Consider the following 17,470-nt stretch of genomic DNA (forward strand, 5'->3'; position numbering starts at 1 on the left):
GTAAGGAGATCCAACCAGTCCATTCTAAAGGAGATCAGTCCTGGGTGTTCATTGGAAGGACTGATGTTGAAGCTGAAACTCCAATACTTTGGCCACCTGTGTGGAACAAGGACTGCCATCCAGGACACAGAGGAGCCCTCACCCTGAATTGCAAGGTTGGGTGTCGAGGCCAGGGGAGAAGACCCCCCCCTCCTCTTGGGAGGACTTGGGGGTCTGAGAGTAGTTCCAGGATTAATCCATGCTTGTCCTCCATCCAGTGAGAATATGGAGTCAGCCTAACACCTGTGACCCAGATAATGCTCTGCTGATCCTGGTCTTGAGCTGAGCATTTTGGGCACCTTTTGAGCTTTAACTCAGATTTGAAAGTTGTTTTGGAGCCAACAGTGGGCCGTTCCCTGAACCTCAAAGTTGTGTATAAAATATGAGTCTCCTTGGGTGAGGGATAGCCAGGGTGCCAATGTGATCTTCTCTGCTTGGAGTGGGGCGGTGCACAGGGAAGATGGAGGCAAGCACTGAGGATGATGCAAGTCAACCCCTCGGAGGCAGAAGCAGTACAGGGGAACTGGCTCCCTGCCCGGACCCTTCAGCTGGTTGAACTGGAGCAAGAGGGCACAAGTAAAGAGGTGATGGGCGTGGGAGGGATACATGGGGTGCAGGAAAGGGTTCAGAACAGAGAGAGGCCTTGCCTTTATTGAGCTGATTCTGCTGAAGGCAAACAGGCAGTGTGTTTAGGAGCTCATTACTCTGTGCCTGATCCTGGGCTGGGGGTAAAGGTGTTATGGGCATGTTCATTGCATGCCGGGAGGGGTGCAGACCTCTTCCAGACTGGTGGGTGGTCTCAGTGGAGAATGGCTTGGTCCAGTGGCAGCAGCTCTAGTGAATGACTCTGAGTGCAGACATTTGGCTGGAAGGCCCTCCAAATAGTCCTGTTGGTCTTGGCAGACAGGCCGTGTGTGTTCCATTCATCAGTGTCACCTGTGAAATTCCCAGGAGCCCCTCTAGGTGGAGTGAAGCAGAGACAGTGTGTGTATGGCTGGAAGTGCATTTCCCAGCAGTCAGGGTCCCAGGAGGCCCTGGAATGGAGTTCTTGGGAGGTGGGAGGGGGTTTCGTTCTGGGACATGTTACTCAAGTGAGAGACACTTCCTGGAGAAAGGTGAGCCTGGAGCCGGCGCTGGGTGGGAGTACTTTCTCCAGCAGAGATGCTTGTCTCCTCAGACCCTCCAGGCCTGTCCTTGGAGGCTCAGCTAGCTGCTCTCCTGGCCCCGAGAAATGAGCCATCTCTGGGAGTAACCCTGATAAAAGTCTGAGCTGGGAGGGACATGAGAGACCCAGATACCTCACAGGACTCAAAGGAAGTTTGTGGCCCCAATGGAAGGAGTCAGAGGCCAGCAGATGACCTGCTGCTGCAGGAGGTGGGCAGCTTTGCAGGCAGAGACCCCCCGGGGCAGAATGGAGAGAGCTCTCTCCTGGAAAAGCAGCAGGCACACAGCAAGTACTCAATAAGTGTCTGTTGCATGAAAGAGCACAAGCCCACCTGCACTTCTGGGCCCATATCAGCGTCATGTGACTGGAGAAAGAGGCAGGGAGGTGAGGTGGGCCCGGATTTGTGCGCTGGTAGAGGTGTGTGGGCTGACCTGCACAGCTGCACCTTTGAGAGCAAAGTGCTGTGACATACTCTTCAGAAAATTCGAGAACTGTTCCAGGAGCTGCACCCTATGGGGAGTAACAGGCCAAGTGAGGACTGCCCCCACCCCTGCCCCATGGCCAGTGCCTAGGGGGCCTCACCTGGAGCTGGCAGAACCAAACCTTCTTCATCTATTTTCTGATAAGAGGCTGAACCTGTGGACTTAGCAGGAACTTGGAAGCTGTGGGCAATCAGGCCATCACCCTGGCCTGCCTGTAATTGTAGGACGTCTCTCCTGGGTGAGCTGACGTCTAACAAGGGGAACACCCAGCCAGGGTGACAAAGACCTTGTTCTCAGCTCCCTTTCTGTAGGACCAGCCCGCTGACCATGGCGTGGAGCTTCAGTCTGCTTCCAGGTATCAGGTGGCATGGCCCTGGGTTTCAAGGGAGCAGCTGAATGTACCATGGAACAGGAAAGGGAGAATTTCAGGAGCAGCAGTGGGTGGTGGGCCTGGAATGGGGCCTCTCTGGCAACTAAAGGGAGGCATTGAGGAGGAAGATGTGCTGGCGGGGTGGGGGGGGTATGCATGGGGTACATCTGTTCACGTGTGTGGTCGCATTCATGCAGATGCTTATATCCACTCCACGCATGTTTGTGCCTGATGCCTGTGTATAGGTGTTGAAAAATACGCTGAGGCATACTAAACGTTTTAACGGTTTATGGGAGCAGAAGCTGTTAGAAGAGTTCCACCAAGAGAAGCTAGGGCGAGACTTCTGTAGAGAAGAGGCAGAAGCAAAGTGAGGACGTGATTTGATTGGCTCCAGCTGAAGTCTTTGCCGTGTTGGGGAGAGCCTAGTTGGCTGCTTGTGTTTGGTTGCTCTTAGGTTTTGATTTTGGTTTGCTTACATGGGCTCCAAAGGCATTGGAACCACCTTGGCATGTGTACTTTTTCATATAGGCATTTCTGCATTCCTGTGTCCTGTGTTGCACAAGTGCATAGGGCCCTGGTCAGTCAATGTAATGGGTGTGCTTACACACCTGTGTATGTGCTTGGGTTAAGGTCACCAAGGGCCTGCACTCCATCCAGCACTGGCACTGACCAATCAGAACGGACACTGTCAGTAACATGGCCATGGCTGGAGTCCAGGGGAGGCCCAGTGGGCCCCCTGGAGCGGGTGTATAATGACGGGGGCAAGAGGGAGGTGTGTGAAGAGGTATCCTTTGGTCCAGATGTAGTTTCACTCTTTTAGCTGGTGTGGCCTTCCTAATGCTAATGGAAAGAGCATCCGTTCTGCTGTTCCCCAAACTAAATTCAGTGAGTAATTAGGAAAATACATTTTGACTAAGATGAGTTAGATTTTCAACAAAGGGAGTGATAGGATTGGATTTACATGTTAGAAAGTGTCTTCTGTTGGCTCTGGACAAGTTACTTAATCTCCCTGTAACACTGGGATGACCACACCCACCTTTGTGTAAAGTTGGTGTAAAGATGATATGAGAGAAACCAATATAGGTACCTGGACTGGAAAGTTGTTAAAATTACTGATGGCATCATTTGTATTATAAAAATGGCCCAGTATCTGCTTCCAGGTATGGTTTTAGAGGTCACACAGATCTGGATTTAAAGCCCAGTTTTACAAGTTGTAACTTTGAAGTTACTCTGGGAGCCTCAGTTTCCCTGTCTATAAAATAAAGACCACAATGGGCTACTATGGATTTGTTGTAATAGTATGAATACTGTCTCGCACATAGAAAGTAATCTACTTCCATTAATATTCCTGATGATGATGTTGGTAAAAGAAAAGAGATAATCTGTCAGAAACTGAAGGCCTTTAGAAACTACCTGGTTCCTCTGTGATCTGGAGGAAAGTGGCAAGGGACTGACCTCCCGAGGGGCCCACAGAGGCATGAGAAGCCCAATGGGCCTTCGGCTTGGATGGCTTTCTTCACCTTTCCTGGGACTTAGTGACCTTGTGAACTTTGTGACCACAGCTGACCTTGGGACTTTGTGAGACAGAGGTGCCACATAGGACTTTTATTACTTCTGATCAACTTATCAATGATCGCTTGTCACTGAGAACTTAGTCCTGTTCTTCATATATATATATTGAGGCATCAGCCTCCCTGGAACCTGGGTTCCTACTAACTTTGGTGGGCGGGGGGAGGAGGGCGTGACAGAGCCCCTTCTTTGCTGGACACAGCAATAGCCCGGCTGGCTTACCCAGGTTGGTGGTGGGCCTGGCCCCATCGCCTGAGAAATGTCCTCTACATGTAGTGAGGCCCACATCGATGCCGTCTTTAAGTTAGAGGCCAAAGCAGAAACTCAGCCAAGACAAGGACTCCCAGTTCACTAGGTACCAAACGTTACAGAAGCTTATGGCTCCTTTTGGGGTTAGTGAAGGAGGGAGGGACTGATGGCCCAGGAGGCATTTTATTGGTTGTCCAGGAAGAGTGGGTTTCGGAAGTCAGATCATCTGATACTAACGACAGCAAGTATTCCATAGCCTTCACATTGCATCAGTCACCACTCTAAGTAACTGACACGTTCAGTTCAGTTCAGTCGCTCAGTCATGTCTGACTCTTTGCGACCCCATGGACTGCAGCACGCCTGGCCTCCCTGTCCATCATCAACTCCCAGAGTTTACTCAGACTCATGTCCATTGAGTCTGTGATGCCATCCAACTGACACATATTAATGCCTATAATTTAACAAGAACCCTCTAGAGATTCAATTCACATGATAGTATACATGTTAGAATGTCATTCTCCCAAAATCATCACTCGATTCCAGTATACTGTACTGACTCTGTCGGCTCCAGTCATCAGAACTGATTCACCATTGGGGTACATGTGTCTCTAGTTTTGCATTCACTGTGTGGAGTGATGTTGAGCATCTTTTCATAGCCATCCGTATGTCTTATACTTCATCAAGACAGTGTATATAGATTAACAAGTGGCTTGGTCAACCAAAATGGATTAAAGATCTAAATGTAAGATCAGAAACTATAAACCTCTCAGACATAAATCACAGCAGGGATCCACCTCCCAGAATGCTGCAAAATGGGATCTAATTAAAAATTAAAAGGCACAACTTTTTTAATAGAAGGATCATTGGTTTACAGAATCTGTTGTTTTCTGTCAAATGGGGAAGGCACTTTTATTATACCCGCTTTATACTTGAGGAAATGCAGATTCAGAAGAGCCCAGAGAGCCCAGGAGGTCAGAGCCCTGGCGAGGGAGCCGGAAATACATCTAGGTGGCCAGGCCCGGGAGCCTGTTCTGTGTCTTCCCCAGGAGGATGGGATCAAAGGACAAAGCCCCTTCCTCCCCCCTGAAGGAGATCCGGGCTGACTGTTGGGAAGCTGCAAGCCTGGGTGTTTCTGATGCACAGGAAGCCCTGGAGCGCCTCTCTGGCCGGCCACTTGGAAGCTGCTTGCCCTGCATTCCACGGTGGCCACGCGCGGTTGCCCAGAGAGCCTCTGGGAGCCTCATTAATCACAGCGTGGCCCCTCATGGGGACCAGCCCACTGCGCCCCACCTCTCCTCTCTCACATGCCGAATTCTCACTTTGAAAAGGAGCATGGCCTTCCCTTGGAGGGGGGCTCCTGGCCTCCCAAAGGTGGGGTGTAGGAACCACCTCTCCCTTCATGTTGAGCTTTTAGGTTTTGCTGTGTCCCTGCCAGGGGCCCAGACCTAGGAGGCCTGGTCGTGGGCTGCAGATCGGACAAGATGTGTGAAACCCAGGCCTGGCCCAGGGCACCCACAGGCCCCACAGCCAGGAGAAGGGAGGGCAGATGGCTCACAGGAGCACTGGGGGCCCTGAGGGTTGGGGCACTGGGTCAGAGAAGGCCTCCCAGAGGAGGGGGAGTCTGGGGGCTTTGTGGCAAAGAGGATGTCACTCACCCCTCTAAGCCACTGACACACATTAATGCCTATAACTTAGCAAGAACCCTCTGAAGTAGGTAGTATTACTATCCCCAAATAATATCTCCCAGAGCAGATAGGTGTGGCATGTCACTGGGAAGGGAGTGGCGGGGCTGGGGGCTGCTGGTGAAGCCCTAGGGCCCCACCTGCTGAGCCCTTCCTTTTCCTCCCAAGTCAGGAGGGATGAGCCCTCCTGGTGCCCAGCCCTGGGGTCCCCTGGTGCAGGCTCCTCTATTCACCCCTGTGTGCTTGCCTTACCCTTCTGTGTGCCCCATGGAGCAGGCCCCAAAGCACGGGGGGGGGGGGCACTTGAAGGGACAAAAGAACTAAGGACAAATTACCGGTTGGTGGCCCACCTGACCTTGGCGCCCTAGCAGGGCCACCTGGAGCAGATGGCATGGCCAAGTTGAGAGGACGTAAGTGCAGGCTTCCCCTCACCTTAGCCAAGTGCCTCCTCGGCCTGCACGAGCCCCAGATTCAGGTCTGGGGGCAGCTGGCCCTGGTGGTGCTGCCTTCCCCTCTAGGGTCCCCCCTATAGCCCGGGCCCCTGGTTGGGTGCACTGGGGAGCACTCAGCACCCTTCCCTCTCACACCTTGTTACCAGGCAGGACTGGAGGAGATGCCCTGAGGTGCCAGCAGTAGGCCTCAGCCCTGACCAGTCCTGACCAGCACCCCTCACTCGGCTTCTAGGGGTTGGGAGGCACCCTTGGCCCTACCTTGGTTTAAGCTGATCTCAGAGCAAACCCAGTCGCATCTCCTGGGAGCCAGGCCATGGAAGGAAGAATCCTTCTCCCTCATCACCAAGGGTTGATCAGAAAATTCAGGATCATGCTTTCCTGGTCCTCTCTGGAGTCTATGAATCCCTAGAAGGGAGCCATTCAGGATTTGCATAGGTGGCGCTAGTAGTAAAGAACCCACCTGCAAATGCAGGAGACATAGACCCGCAGGTTCCATCCTGGGTCGGAAAGATCCCCTGGAGGAGGAAATGGCAACCCACTCCAGTATTTTTGCCTGGGAAATTCCATGGACAGAGGAGCCTGGTGGGCTACAGTCCATAGGGTCACAAAGAGTTGGGCATGACTGAAGTGACTTAGCACGCAGGCACAAGGACTTTTTAAGTTTGATTTTCTGACTGTGGGCTGCTGGGAAAGCCAGTGGAGAGTCTGCCCAGTAGGCAATGGGGTCCTTCCTCCTTGCCCCTCAGGAGGCCTCAATCAAACCCAATGACCCTGTCCCTGCCAGGGTGATGACATAGGGAGGAGGTGGCTGGATTCTTGGGGGTCAGAGAGCCTTGAGAGGTAATGCCTCCCAGGGCCGTTTTACATTCTCACCTCTAGCTTTATATTTTGTTCAGAGCTGTTCACATTACACTTCAGCACTTAATTCAACAGCCATAGAAAATACGCTCTTTTTACTTTTTTCATCTTTTTGACCTAAGATCATGTTGGTGCCAATTCCTTGAAAATAATTCATTACCTGTAGGCCCCTGGTGGGAAATCCCAGCGGTCACCCACACCGCCCCTCTCTCTGTAATTCCGTGGCCTCCTCTCGCTCACCCTCCCCTCGGGAGCCCTGGCCTCTGTGTTTATACACTAACGTTTTTTCTCACACATTCATTGTGCGGCTTTCCTTAATTTGGTGTCCCGCCGGGCACCGGCAGGAGGCCACTCAAACATTATGTCAGTGATCTCAAAATTGAACCCCAGGGCTTTCTTCTGCCAGCGGCCCGAGCAGATGTGTGGCACACTTTATTAACTCAAGTACCCACGAGTTGAAAATTTCATTAGTTTGAGGGGAGGGCTAAGTCCCATCCAGAGACCTGGTCTGGACAGATTCTTTGTGTCGACCTGACCCCTAGCAAAACGGATTATTGTTCTAAGTGAGACAAGCGACCCAATGTTCTGCCTGTTACGCACACATGGTCTGTAACCTTTTAAAATACGAGTGTGGGAAAACAGTGCCTTCGGCCACGTCCCTGACTGCACATTCCTGACAGGTGGCAGCCAGACTCCTAGCAACGCCACCAGGGGCCTAGAATTATCCAGGGGCCACAGTGGTTCCCTTAGGGCAGGTACAGGCCAGAACAGGAAGAAGGGAAGGGGGAACCTTGGGGAACCTCCAGTGCCCCCAAGACTTGGCCCGGGTTGGGTTGTGGCCTTAGCCTGGGGTGCAGGACAGCCACCCTCCTAGGCCCTCTTGGCCTAGGTCCTATTTTCCAGCAGTAGTGGAGGAGCTTTGCCAGGGAGCATGGGAGACAAGCAGGGGGGCGTTGATTGGTTTGTTGTGTAAAGAGTTTACCAGGGTGCTGGGCATTAGGTGAACCACATCCCTGCACAAACCCACCTGCTCACCTGAGCCCCCCACCCCCATCTAAGTGATCTCATGTTCTACCTGTTAGGTGGCCATGCTCTGTAACCTTTCAAAGCATGAGTGGTGGTGGAGGGGTGGATCAGCACCTTCTGCCTCCTCCCTGATCACTGATTCCAGCTCAGGGGCAGCTGGCTCTAGGGGAGAAAGAGCTTGGTAAAGTCAGCAGCCCCTGACGTTCCCTAGCAAGGCCCCGAACTGTGTCCCGTGTGTGAGACGGGGCTGATCCTCAATGGCCTGATGAGTTGCAGGCAATAATCCGGCAGTCCAGGATGAAGCAGGGCTTCCCAGGTGGCATGAGTGGTAAAGAGCCTGCCTGCCAATGCAGGAGACACACAAGATGCGGGTTCAATCCCTGGGTCAGGAAGGTCCCTTGGAGGAGGAAATGGCAACCCCTTCCAATATTCTTGTCTGGAAAATTCCATGAGCAGAGGAGCCTGGCGGGCTAGAGTTCATGGGGTCGCAAAGAGTTGGACATGACTGAGCGACTGAGCACACCAGGATGAGAGGATGGATGAAGGGCCAGTCTGGCCAGGGGTGTAATCTCCATTTCATGATGTGGCAGGAGGAAGCGGGCAGTTCTGACCAAGGGACTCGGAGAGCAGGAATTGAGTGAGGCTTGGACAGGCAGAGGAGTGGGCGAGGGAAGGGTCCTGGGAAAGAAAGCGACAAGGTGCAGATCTTGCTTGGAGTTCTGGGGACACTGAAAGGTGGCTATGGTGGTCTACAGCGTACTGGCTCTGGGCTGTGTGGCTCAGAGACAGGGAAGTTCCTGGGCTGAGAGAGGTTTCCACAGGGAGCCCGCAGGCAACCTTTCTGGTGGTACTGAGCTCTCCTGTGGGGCCTGTCGTGGGCGTCCACCTGTTGACCATCCCAGATTTGGTGGCTACAAGCCTTGAGGCCTAGGGACACGGCCCCCCCCCCCGGCTGGGGCTTGGCTCTCCCCAGAGGCTCCATGACCCGGCCTCCCAGGGAGCTGAGGAGAGGGTGGCCCTGGCCTCCACCTTCTGACAGACATAAAACAGAGCTGGTTGTAAAAACTTAATTAAATGAAATATTTTAACAAGAAATTCCGAGAACAGAATGCCCTGCTCGTAAGCAAGCCCCCACCGAAATAAAAGCTGACGGGAAGCGTGTGTTTTGTCTGACAAGAGAAAGCTTCTGCGGGATCCACGCTGATGCAGAGAGGCAGGCTGTGCTGGGCGGGTGGGTGAGCCGGCCGCCTGGGTCAGAGCTGTCCGGGGCTGGCTTGGCGTTCTGGGAAAGCCCGGACCATCTTCTTCCCACAAATGCACGGTGCTCGGCATCTCCTGTGCGCCAGGCAGTGCGCGGATGGAGTGTGCGCCATTGTTCCTGTGCTCCTGTTGGAATGATCTTTATAAGATGAAGAAATGGAGGCTCAGGGTGGATACGTGACCTCCCAGACTTAGGTCAGAGGTGCGAGTGAAGGGGAGCTGCGATCAGAGCCCAGTCCGCCTGACCCCCAAATCCACTCTTGCTTCCACTTGACTTGCCCTTTCTTTCTTTTTTTAAATTAGTTTTTTTGGCTGCGCTGGGTCTTTGTGGCTGCCCACGGGCTTTCTCTGTCGCAGCACGAGGGGGCTGCCCTCTAGCTGCAGTGGGCAGGCTTCTCATTGCAGTGATTCTCCTGTTGCAGGGCCTGGGCTCTAGGGCGTGCGGGCTCAGTAGCTCTGGCACATGGGCTGAGTTGCTCTGTGGCAGGTGGGATCTTCCAGAATCAGGGATCGAACCCACATCCCCTGCATTAGCAGGTGGATTTTTAAACCCCTGGACCACCAGGGAAGCACCTGACCTGCCCTTTCTACCACAGAGAGATTGCTGGCTGGCCCGAAGAAGTAGGGCCACCTCCAGGGTGGGATGTGCCGTCCTTCCTTCTCTTGGGGAAGCACAGCCAAACTTTCTCCCCACAGCGGGCTGAGAGGAGCAGGGAACTTCATTCCCACTCTGAGGAGAGGGCCCCGGGGCCAGTACGGCTGAGGCATCACAGTGAGATCAGACTGTGTCAGGCCCAGTGGTCACATCATAGATGGAGACAGTGGGCTGCCCTGTGGGCAGATGGATGATCAAGGCTGACAGAGCTCAGGAGAGCACTGGAAGGTTCTGGAAAGCTTCCTGGAGGAGGAGGCACTCTAGGGGACTCTGAATAGTACTTATAGAGTCAGGGGAAAGTGTTCCAGACTTGGGGGAGGGAATGAGCAAAGCCTGGGGGTAGGTGGCAAAGCTCGCTGAGTAGCCAAAGGAACAGGAGGAGTCAAGATCCGATGACTGACCCCTAGGATAACCTTACCCTTGTGTATCAGTGATGATGGGGCGCTGGGAACCATCTGTCTCCCTGTCAGTCTGGGGCCTCTGTGAGGAAAATGTACCATATCTACAAATCAAGTGACCCACTTGACTTTCTAGAATAGAAGTATTTCTGTAACAGTAGAAACAAATCCTTCCTGGCATAAGCTGGTATATTTACCACATGCCATCTCAGTGACCTCAGTAGGACCTGGCTGAGTACCACCCTGATTGAAGAAAGCTCTATAAAACCCTGAAAACTGCAAAGAACATTCATTTTAGGTAGAATGGTTTGCAGGACACGAGGACACTGCTTTACAAGAATCTTCTCCATCAGTTTCTCTTTTACTGTAAATTTAAAATATTCTTTGATTTATCAAAGTGAACACCTGCATTTTCTTGAACCTAGTGAATGTGTCAGAGAAGGCAATGGTACCCCACTCCAGTACTCTTGCCTGGAAAATCCCATGGACAGAGGAGCCTGGTGGGCTGCAGTCCATGGGGTCGCTAAGAGTTGGACATGACTGAGGGACTTCACTTTCACTTTTCACTTTCATGCATTGGAGAAGGAAATGGTAACCCACTCCAGTGTTCTTGCCTAGAGAATCCCAGGGATGGGGGAGCCTGGTGGGCTGCTGTCTATGGGGTCGCACAGAGTTGGACACGACTGAAGCGACTTAGCAGTAGCAGCAACAGTGAATGTGTACAGTGAGTCAGGAATGTAGTTGGTTTAGAAATCACCTTCCAAAAAAAAAAAAATAAAAAAAAATAAAAAAAAATAAAAAAAAAAAAAAGAAATCACCTTCCAACGAAAGTGACTTTTTTTGCAGAAGAAAAATTGCTTGCAAATTCCATCCTCCACCGTCCTCCACCTGTTTCTTTCCCTTAGACACCAAAAGGAAACACAGAGAATATTCCATCAGGAACCTGCATCCACAGGACCCATCTCTCACCACAAAACCAAAGACTTGACTAAATCTCCCCTGTGTAAGGTTTTCATCTCAGCCTTTTAGGAGTAAGCAAATACATGCAGGCTTCCATTACCCATCTACCTTGTCCCAGGAAAACTGCATGAAGAATTCTTTTTTAAAGTTAATTTTTTAAATTTATTTTTCACTGTGCTGGGTCTTTGTTGCTGTGCGAGCTTTCTCTAGTTCCAGTGAACACAGGCTACTCTCTAGTTGTGATGCGAGGGCTTCTTATTGTGGCTTCTCTTGTTGCGGAGCACAGACTCTAGGGTGCGTAGGCTCAGTAGCTGTGGCGCACAGGCTCAGTTGCCCTGTAGCATGTAGGATCTTCCTGGACCAGGGATCGAACCCATGTCCCCTGTATTGGCAGGCAGATTCTTAACCACTGGACCACTGGGGAAATCCTGAGTAAAGAATTCTTGATAAACAGATTCTTTTAAAAATATGGTAGGATGAATCACTGCCCCATTTAATTTGTGAAAGGTAGAAAAAAATTTAATATTTTAAAGCTGGCTGCAGTTGGAGCCTGTTGGCCTAAAAAGAAGGCAAAGTGTTTCCTTATAAGAAGATGCCTTGATTTATCTTAAAGGAAAATAGGTCAAAGGACCTTTGGGTTATAAAACGGTAGGCCCTAGTGCCTCCCCAGACATAATCACAGAAAAGTCAAGTTGTTCTGCCCTCTGCAGTTACAGGAGTCTTCCTCTGTTGGGTAGGGCAGACAGGGTTTGGAGACCTGGGGAAAGTTGAAGGGAGAGGGGGAAAGAGCCCTAGAGTGAAGGGACAGCCATGTATTAGGGGACCTCGGGTGGGGTGCTGTGTGAGCTGGAGCTCAATGAGTTTCTCAATGTTATGTGGTAACATGGATGGGAGGGAGGTTTGGGGGAGTATGGATACATGTATATGTATGGCTGAGTCCCTTTGTCATCAACATTGTTAATTAGCTCTACCCTAATACAAAATAAAAGTCTCAACAGAAAAAAAAAAAAAGGGAGACCTTGGAGGCTGGATAATGTGGGCACATCCAAGCAGCCAACACATGGTTGCATAGTGTTTCCGGCTTGTATTTTGTGTATATTGGATTTTCTCAAAGAGGGGCACGTCATTGTCCCATTCGATCCACAGCCTGGCTGTCAGTCCTGGAATGACCATGGGAGACGGGGCCAGGGACCTGTGCAGCTTCACAGAGGCAGTCAGGCCTGCAGCAAAGATGGAGCCAGGAGCCAGGCCTGCAGACTGCGTGGAGAAACTCTTGCAAGCTTGGAGATGGAGACTGCCTCACTGGCCAGATGGAGGACTTCTAAGGGGTAAGATTTCCACTGGGGGTTCCCAAGATATGGTGGCCTAGTGTGGAGCTTGGAGAATCTAAGTGGCCTCAGAGAAGTAGGGGGGGGTTGGGGTTGGTGTGTCCCGTTTGGCTTATCCCCTTCCTTTGGTGTTATTGGGGAGTTGAGGCTTCATGTGCCTTCCATCCAGCCCCATGGCTTTCCCCCTACACAAGAGCTGAGGGGAGGCCCTTTACCCCACCTTGCATCTCTGCCTGTTATAGAACAAGAGTCAGTCCTGCATGGTTTAGGGGACCGGTGATTGGGGAGGCTAGATGTCAGGGCCGGGGAGGAAAAGCTGAAGTGTAAAAGCACTGAATTTTGCATGGGAGCAAGAACCTAGAGGAAAGGGAAGAAGGTAGTCCAAAGTATTAGGCCCCAGTCAGTGAAGGTGACCTCCCATTATCCATCACCTGTGGTATTAAGATCGCTGACCAGAGGTCAAGATAACAAAGCAGGCAGAGGAAGTGATCTGAGACATCAGAGAAAGGAGGTTCAGTGGGAAATGCCACAAGAAATGGACCAAAAGAACTGGCTTGAGGATCGAGAGGCAAAGTGACTCTCCCAGGACCCCACATCTCATTTCCCTCCCTGCCCCTACTGTCCCCTGGGACCCTGGGGTGCCTGTGAGTCTTTCCCATCGGAGCCTCCCCCAGCCTCCCACTGCAGAGCCTTTCTTCATTTCTGAATGCTTAGGAGAGTGCCTGGCTTAGAGACGGGGCTTAACGAATAGCTGCTGAGGGTATGAAACAATTCTCTTTTGAAAGAGGAGGAATTTGTCCATCTGAAAATCCCAGGTTGATGCCATAAAGGGAACCACAAATTAAATGAAGTATTTAATATGTGTCAGGCCCTTGGAAATTTTTCTTCTCTCTCTAAATTTTTGAATAAAAAAGCAGTATATTTAAATTAATTAATAACATTAAAAAATAGTTGTTCAGTCGTGTCTGGCTCTTTGCAACCCCATGGACTGTAGACTCCCAGGCTCCTCTGTCCATGGAATTCTCCAGGCAAGAATACTGGAGTGGGTAGCCATCTCCTTCTCCAGGGGATCTTCCTGACCCAAGGATCAAACCCCAGTCTCCTGCATAGCAGGAGGATCCTTTACCACCTGAGCCACCAAGGAAATAGAGTAAATGGCCCTGAACTCATCACTCAGCATGAGTGAAAGCATGATGTAACTCACACCTACCTCTTGTGTGTCCTCACCTTTTGTGATGGTTAATTTTATGTGTTAACTTGACTGAGCTAAGGGATACCCAGTAGCTGGTAAACATTATTTCTGGGCATCTATAAGGTTGCTTCCAGATGAGATTAGCATTTGAATTGGTAGACTGAGTGAAACAGATGGCCCTCACCTCTACATGTGAGCACCATCCAATCTGTTGAGGCCAGGATGGAACAAAAGACAGAGGAGGGTGAATTTGTTCTTTTCTGAGCAGGGATGGCCATTGTCTCCTACCCTTGGACATCGGTGCTCCTGGTTGTTGGGCCTTTGGACTCTGATCAAGTCTTATGCCATTGGCCACCAGATTCTCAGGCCTTCAACAGACATTGTTGGCTTTCCTGGTTCTCCAGGTTGCATATCGTAGGTCATGGGACTTCTTGGCCTCAATTTTCTAGACAATTTCCTGTTTTATCTATCAATTCTGCTTCTCCAGAGAAGTCTAATACACCCATCCTTACCCCTGCCTCTCCACCATATGTTACCTCTTTCGAGTCTTGAGTTTACTGTTTCTTTCCTTCAAAAGTATAATTCCAGAAGATAAATTTAGTTTTAGTTGATTTTGACTTTATTGAACAGGTATCATGCTGTGTTTAATCTTCTGGGACTTACTTTCTCACTCCATTTATGTTGGTAAAATTCCTCTATATGCTTGTGAGTAACTGTAATTATATTTTGTTCACTTGCTTCTATCAAAGTGATGCAATCAATTAATTTACTCACCATGTGCCAGGTACTTCATGTACCTTATTTCATTTCATCTTCATTACAATTCTATAATGTAAGAGGGAACCACTGTATTCCTATTCAGAATACTTTTATGATTCCCATTTTAAAGATGAAACTAAAAATATCAAGTAACTTTCCCAAGGTTATATAACTCATGAGGAAGGAAGCCTGAATTTGGCTCCAGAGCTTAGCTTTCTTTTGAGACAAGGAAAGTAGTGGCTGGCTGCTGGACTCTGTCCTCTTTCTACTCTTCTTTCCATGAACTTCCAAGGCATTGTGTAGGAGTGTTCCAACATTCCAGGAGTGTTCTAATGACCTCAGCTCTGATCCATCTAGCCCAACCCTTGGGACAAGACTCCTGGAGCTGTCCTGGGGTCTCATTGCTCTATAGGGACCTACATGGCAGCCTGAATTGGACCCGCTTGATGGAAGAGAAGGAGTGGCGAGTCCACTTGAGGATCCAGGGGGAGCTGGGCTGCTGACCAAGCCACGCTTTCCTCAGTCTGCTCTCTAGCTGAGAGTCTGAAGTGTGAATGTCTCTGCTCCATGCGGTGCTCATGCTACACAGCTATGGCCCAGCCACAGCTTAGAAACAAGGATGGGGACACAGCTCCTGGGCCAGCCTACCTTCCAAGGCCATACTCATCTTTCTTGGTTAAAACTGGGCCTCAGTGGTGCCAGTGGAAGTAAAGTTGACTCAAGGGTCAGAACTTAGTGCGTAGTGCCCTGGATATCACTGACGCAAGGCACTGCTCAGACTCGGAGGAGGAGTGAGCCAGTCTGTACAGGAGGAGGAGGGCAGGGCCCTCTCCTCCTAGAAACATGTGTACCTACTCCACCAGCTTTTACGAGGCCCTGGAATGTTATTTGTTGGTGACCACCCAACCATCCCCCCAACAAACAGAGTGCTTGAAGGGAGTGCAGTTGACCTCTTAATGTGAAACAGTGAGACAAAGGGATGAGCTAAGAGGTAGGGTCTGTTTCTGCACATTTATCTCTGGTTATTAGACACTTTTAGAGGGAACATCTGTTTGTCCATCCTGGCTCCCATGTTACAGGCCCCATTTGAGGGCCAGCTTGGCCCCTTCTCTGACTGAATGGGGACTAAATCATAAATTAGAGGCAGAAAAGGGACCTAGAATAAAAAGTCAGAGGGGACTTTGCTCATCTCATAGGTAAAGAGCAATTGGGTTCCTCAACTGACCAGCCTTCACAGGAAAAGCAGAGAATGGACAGAGCTCCTGATGCTCCATGTGGTACCCACTCCCAAGAGACTTAATTATTACAAGGTTTATTCTGGGTACAGAGCAACTGGCAGGACCCAGGAGTCAAACTAAGTACACAGCTTGGTCATGCTTCCAAAGCTCCAGGGACCTGGGCTGGGTGCCATTATCTCATTTCTTCTTTGGTTTTCAACTTCAGATATTTGTTTTACGGGAGGAAGAGCTGGGTTTATAGTAGTACTTTCCACATCATCTCACAGTATGTTCTCAGGACATGTACGTGTTGGCTCACTCTCAGGTCAATAGGGCAATTAATTATACAAGAGGAAAAACTCTGTTTTCTTGTTACGTTTCTAAAGGTAGGTATAAGAACACAAAATCAATACAATTGGTTAAAATAATCCCTCATTCCTATTTCGTCAGCAGCCGCAGCAGCAAACTGTCTAGTTCTCCTTGCCGCCATTCTCTCCTTGGCATAAACTTGCTTAAGTAATCATCTAATAATAAGGCACTTGGTTTCTATACAACAATAAAGGTTACAAAATTCTTTCACATTTTATTATTTCAACTGATATTCATGAACAGCCTTTCAAGGCAAGCAAGATAGATAGTATCTTTATTTTGTAGATAACAAAACTGAAGTTCACCGAGGGAAAATTAGTGGCCCAAAGCTCCAGACAAATAAGAAATGTAGCCATGAACTGAACCCAGAGCTGTATCTTGATATGCAGTGGAAGACAAAGGAAGAGGCAGGCAAAGTCCAAGTCACTCAAGAATCCCCTCTTCCAACTTCACTGAGCATGTTAAAGATATGCTAAGGCAGCCAGGGAACCTCATACAAGGGATACCAGTAAGGGACCTGGGAAGGTGGCACTGTGTGATTCTATGGTGATTTTGAATTTGTGTCTGTTTTTTTCCTCCACTCATGCCCCAGACAAAGGTATCACCACATGAGTACCTTGGCCTTCTTTCCCTTCAAATTAAGCCATAATCCCAGGCTTCCTTTCAGTTTGAACACTCAGTAGATTCTTGCTGCGCACAGCTCATCAGGGAAAGTCTCATAGCACTATGCTGGGAACTACTCACGTGATGTTCTGGGACCTGGGCCTAATTTCCCTCCCATCTCATCCTTGGAACTAACCCCTCATTTATTCTGTCATTCATTGATTCAATGATCTCCATCCATCCACCCACCCACTCATTCATCTGCCCACACATCCATCCATCCATCTATTGATCCACTGGCCAAAAGACTTTCTTTTAGCATCAGATCCAGATGTATTCTACCTCCCTGTGACTCTCTTTGGCTCCTCAGTTATAGACAGAAGAATCCTGCAAAGGTACCGAGAGGCTAATGTGTTTCTTAATGCTTGTGCATTTTAAGAGTAGCCTTCAAGAAGGAAATGCGAAGGCTTTATGAAAGAATGGTACAGGTTGCAGGTATTTGGGAATTAGAAGGGCCTTTTCCAAATAGGCCTCGTGTAGAAGGGGTGAGCGAAGAAGGCGATGGCACCCCACTCCAGTACTCTTGCCTGGAAAATCCCATGGACAGAGGAGCCTGGTAGGCTGCGGTCCATGGGGTCGCGAAGAGTCGGACACAACTGAGCAACTTCCCTTTCACTTTTCACTTTCATGCATTGGAGAAGGAAATGGCAACCCACTCCAGTGTTCTTGCCTGGAGAATCCCAGGGACGGGGGAGCCTGGTGGGCTGCCGTCTCTGGGGTCACACAGAGTCAGACACGACTGAAGTGACTCAGCAGAAAGGGTGAGAGTCTGCAATT

The sequence above is a fragment of the Ovis aries genome, chromosome 3 (genome assembly GCF_016772045.2).
Source record: "Ovis aries strain OAR_USU_Benz2616 breed Rambouillet chromosome 3, ARS-UI_Ramb_v3.0, whole genome shotgun sequence".
Lineage (NCBI taxonomy): Eukaryota > Metazoa > Chordata > Mammalia > Artiodactyla > Bovidae > Ovis > Ovis aries.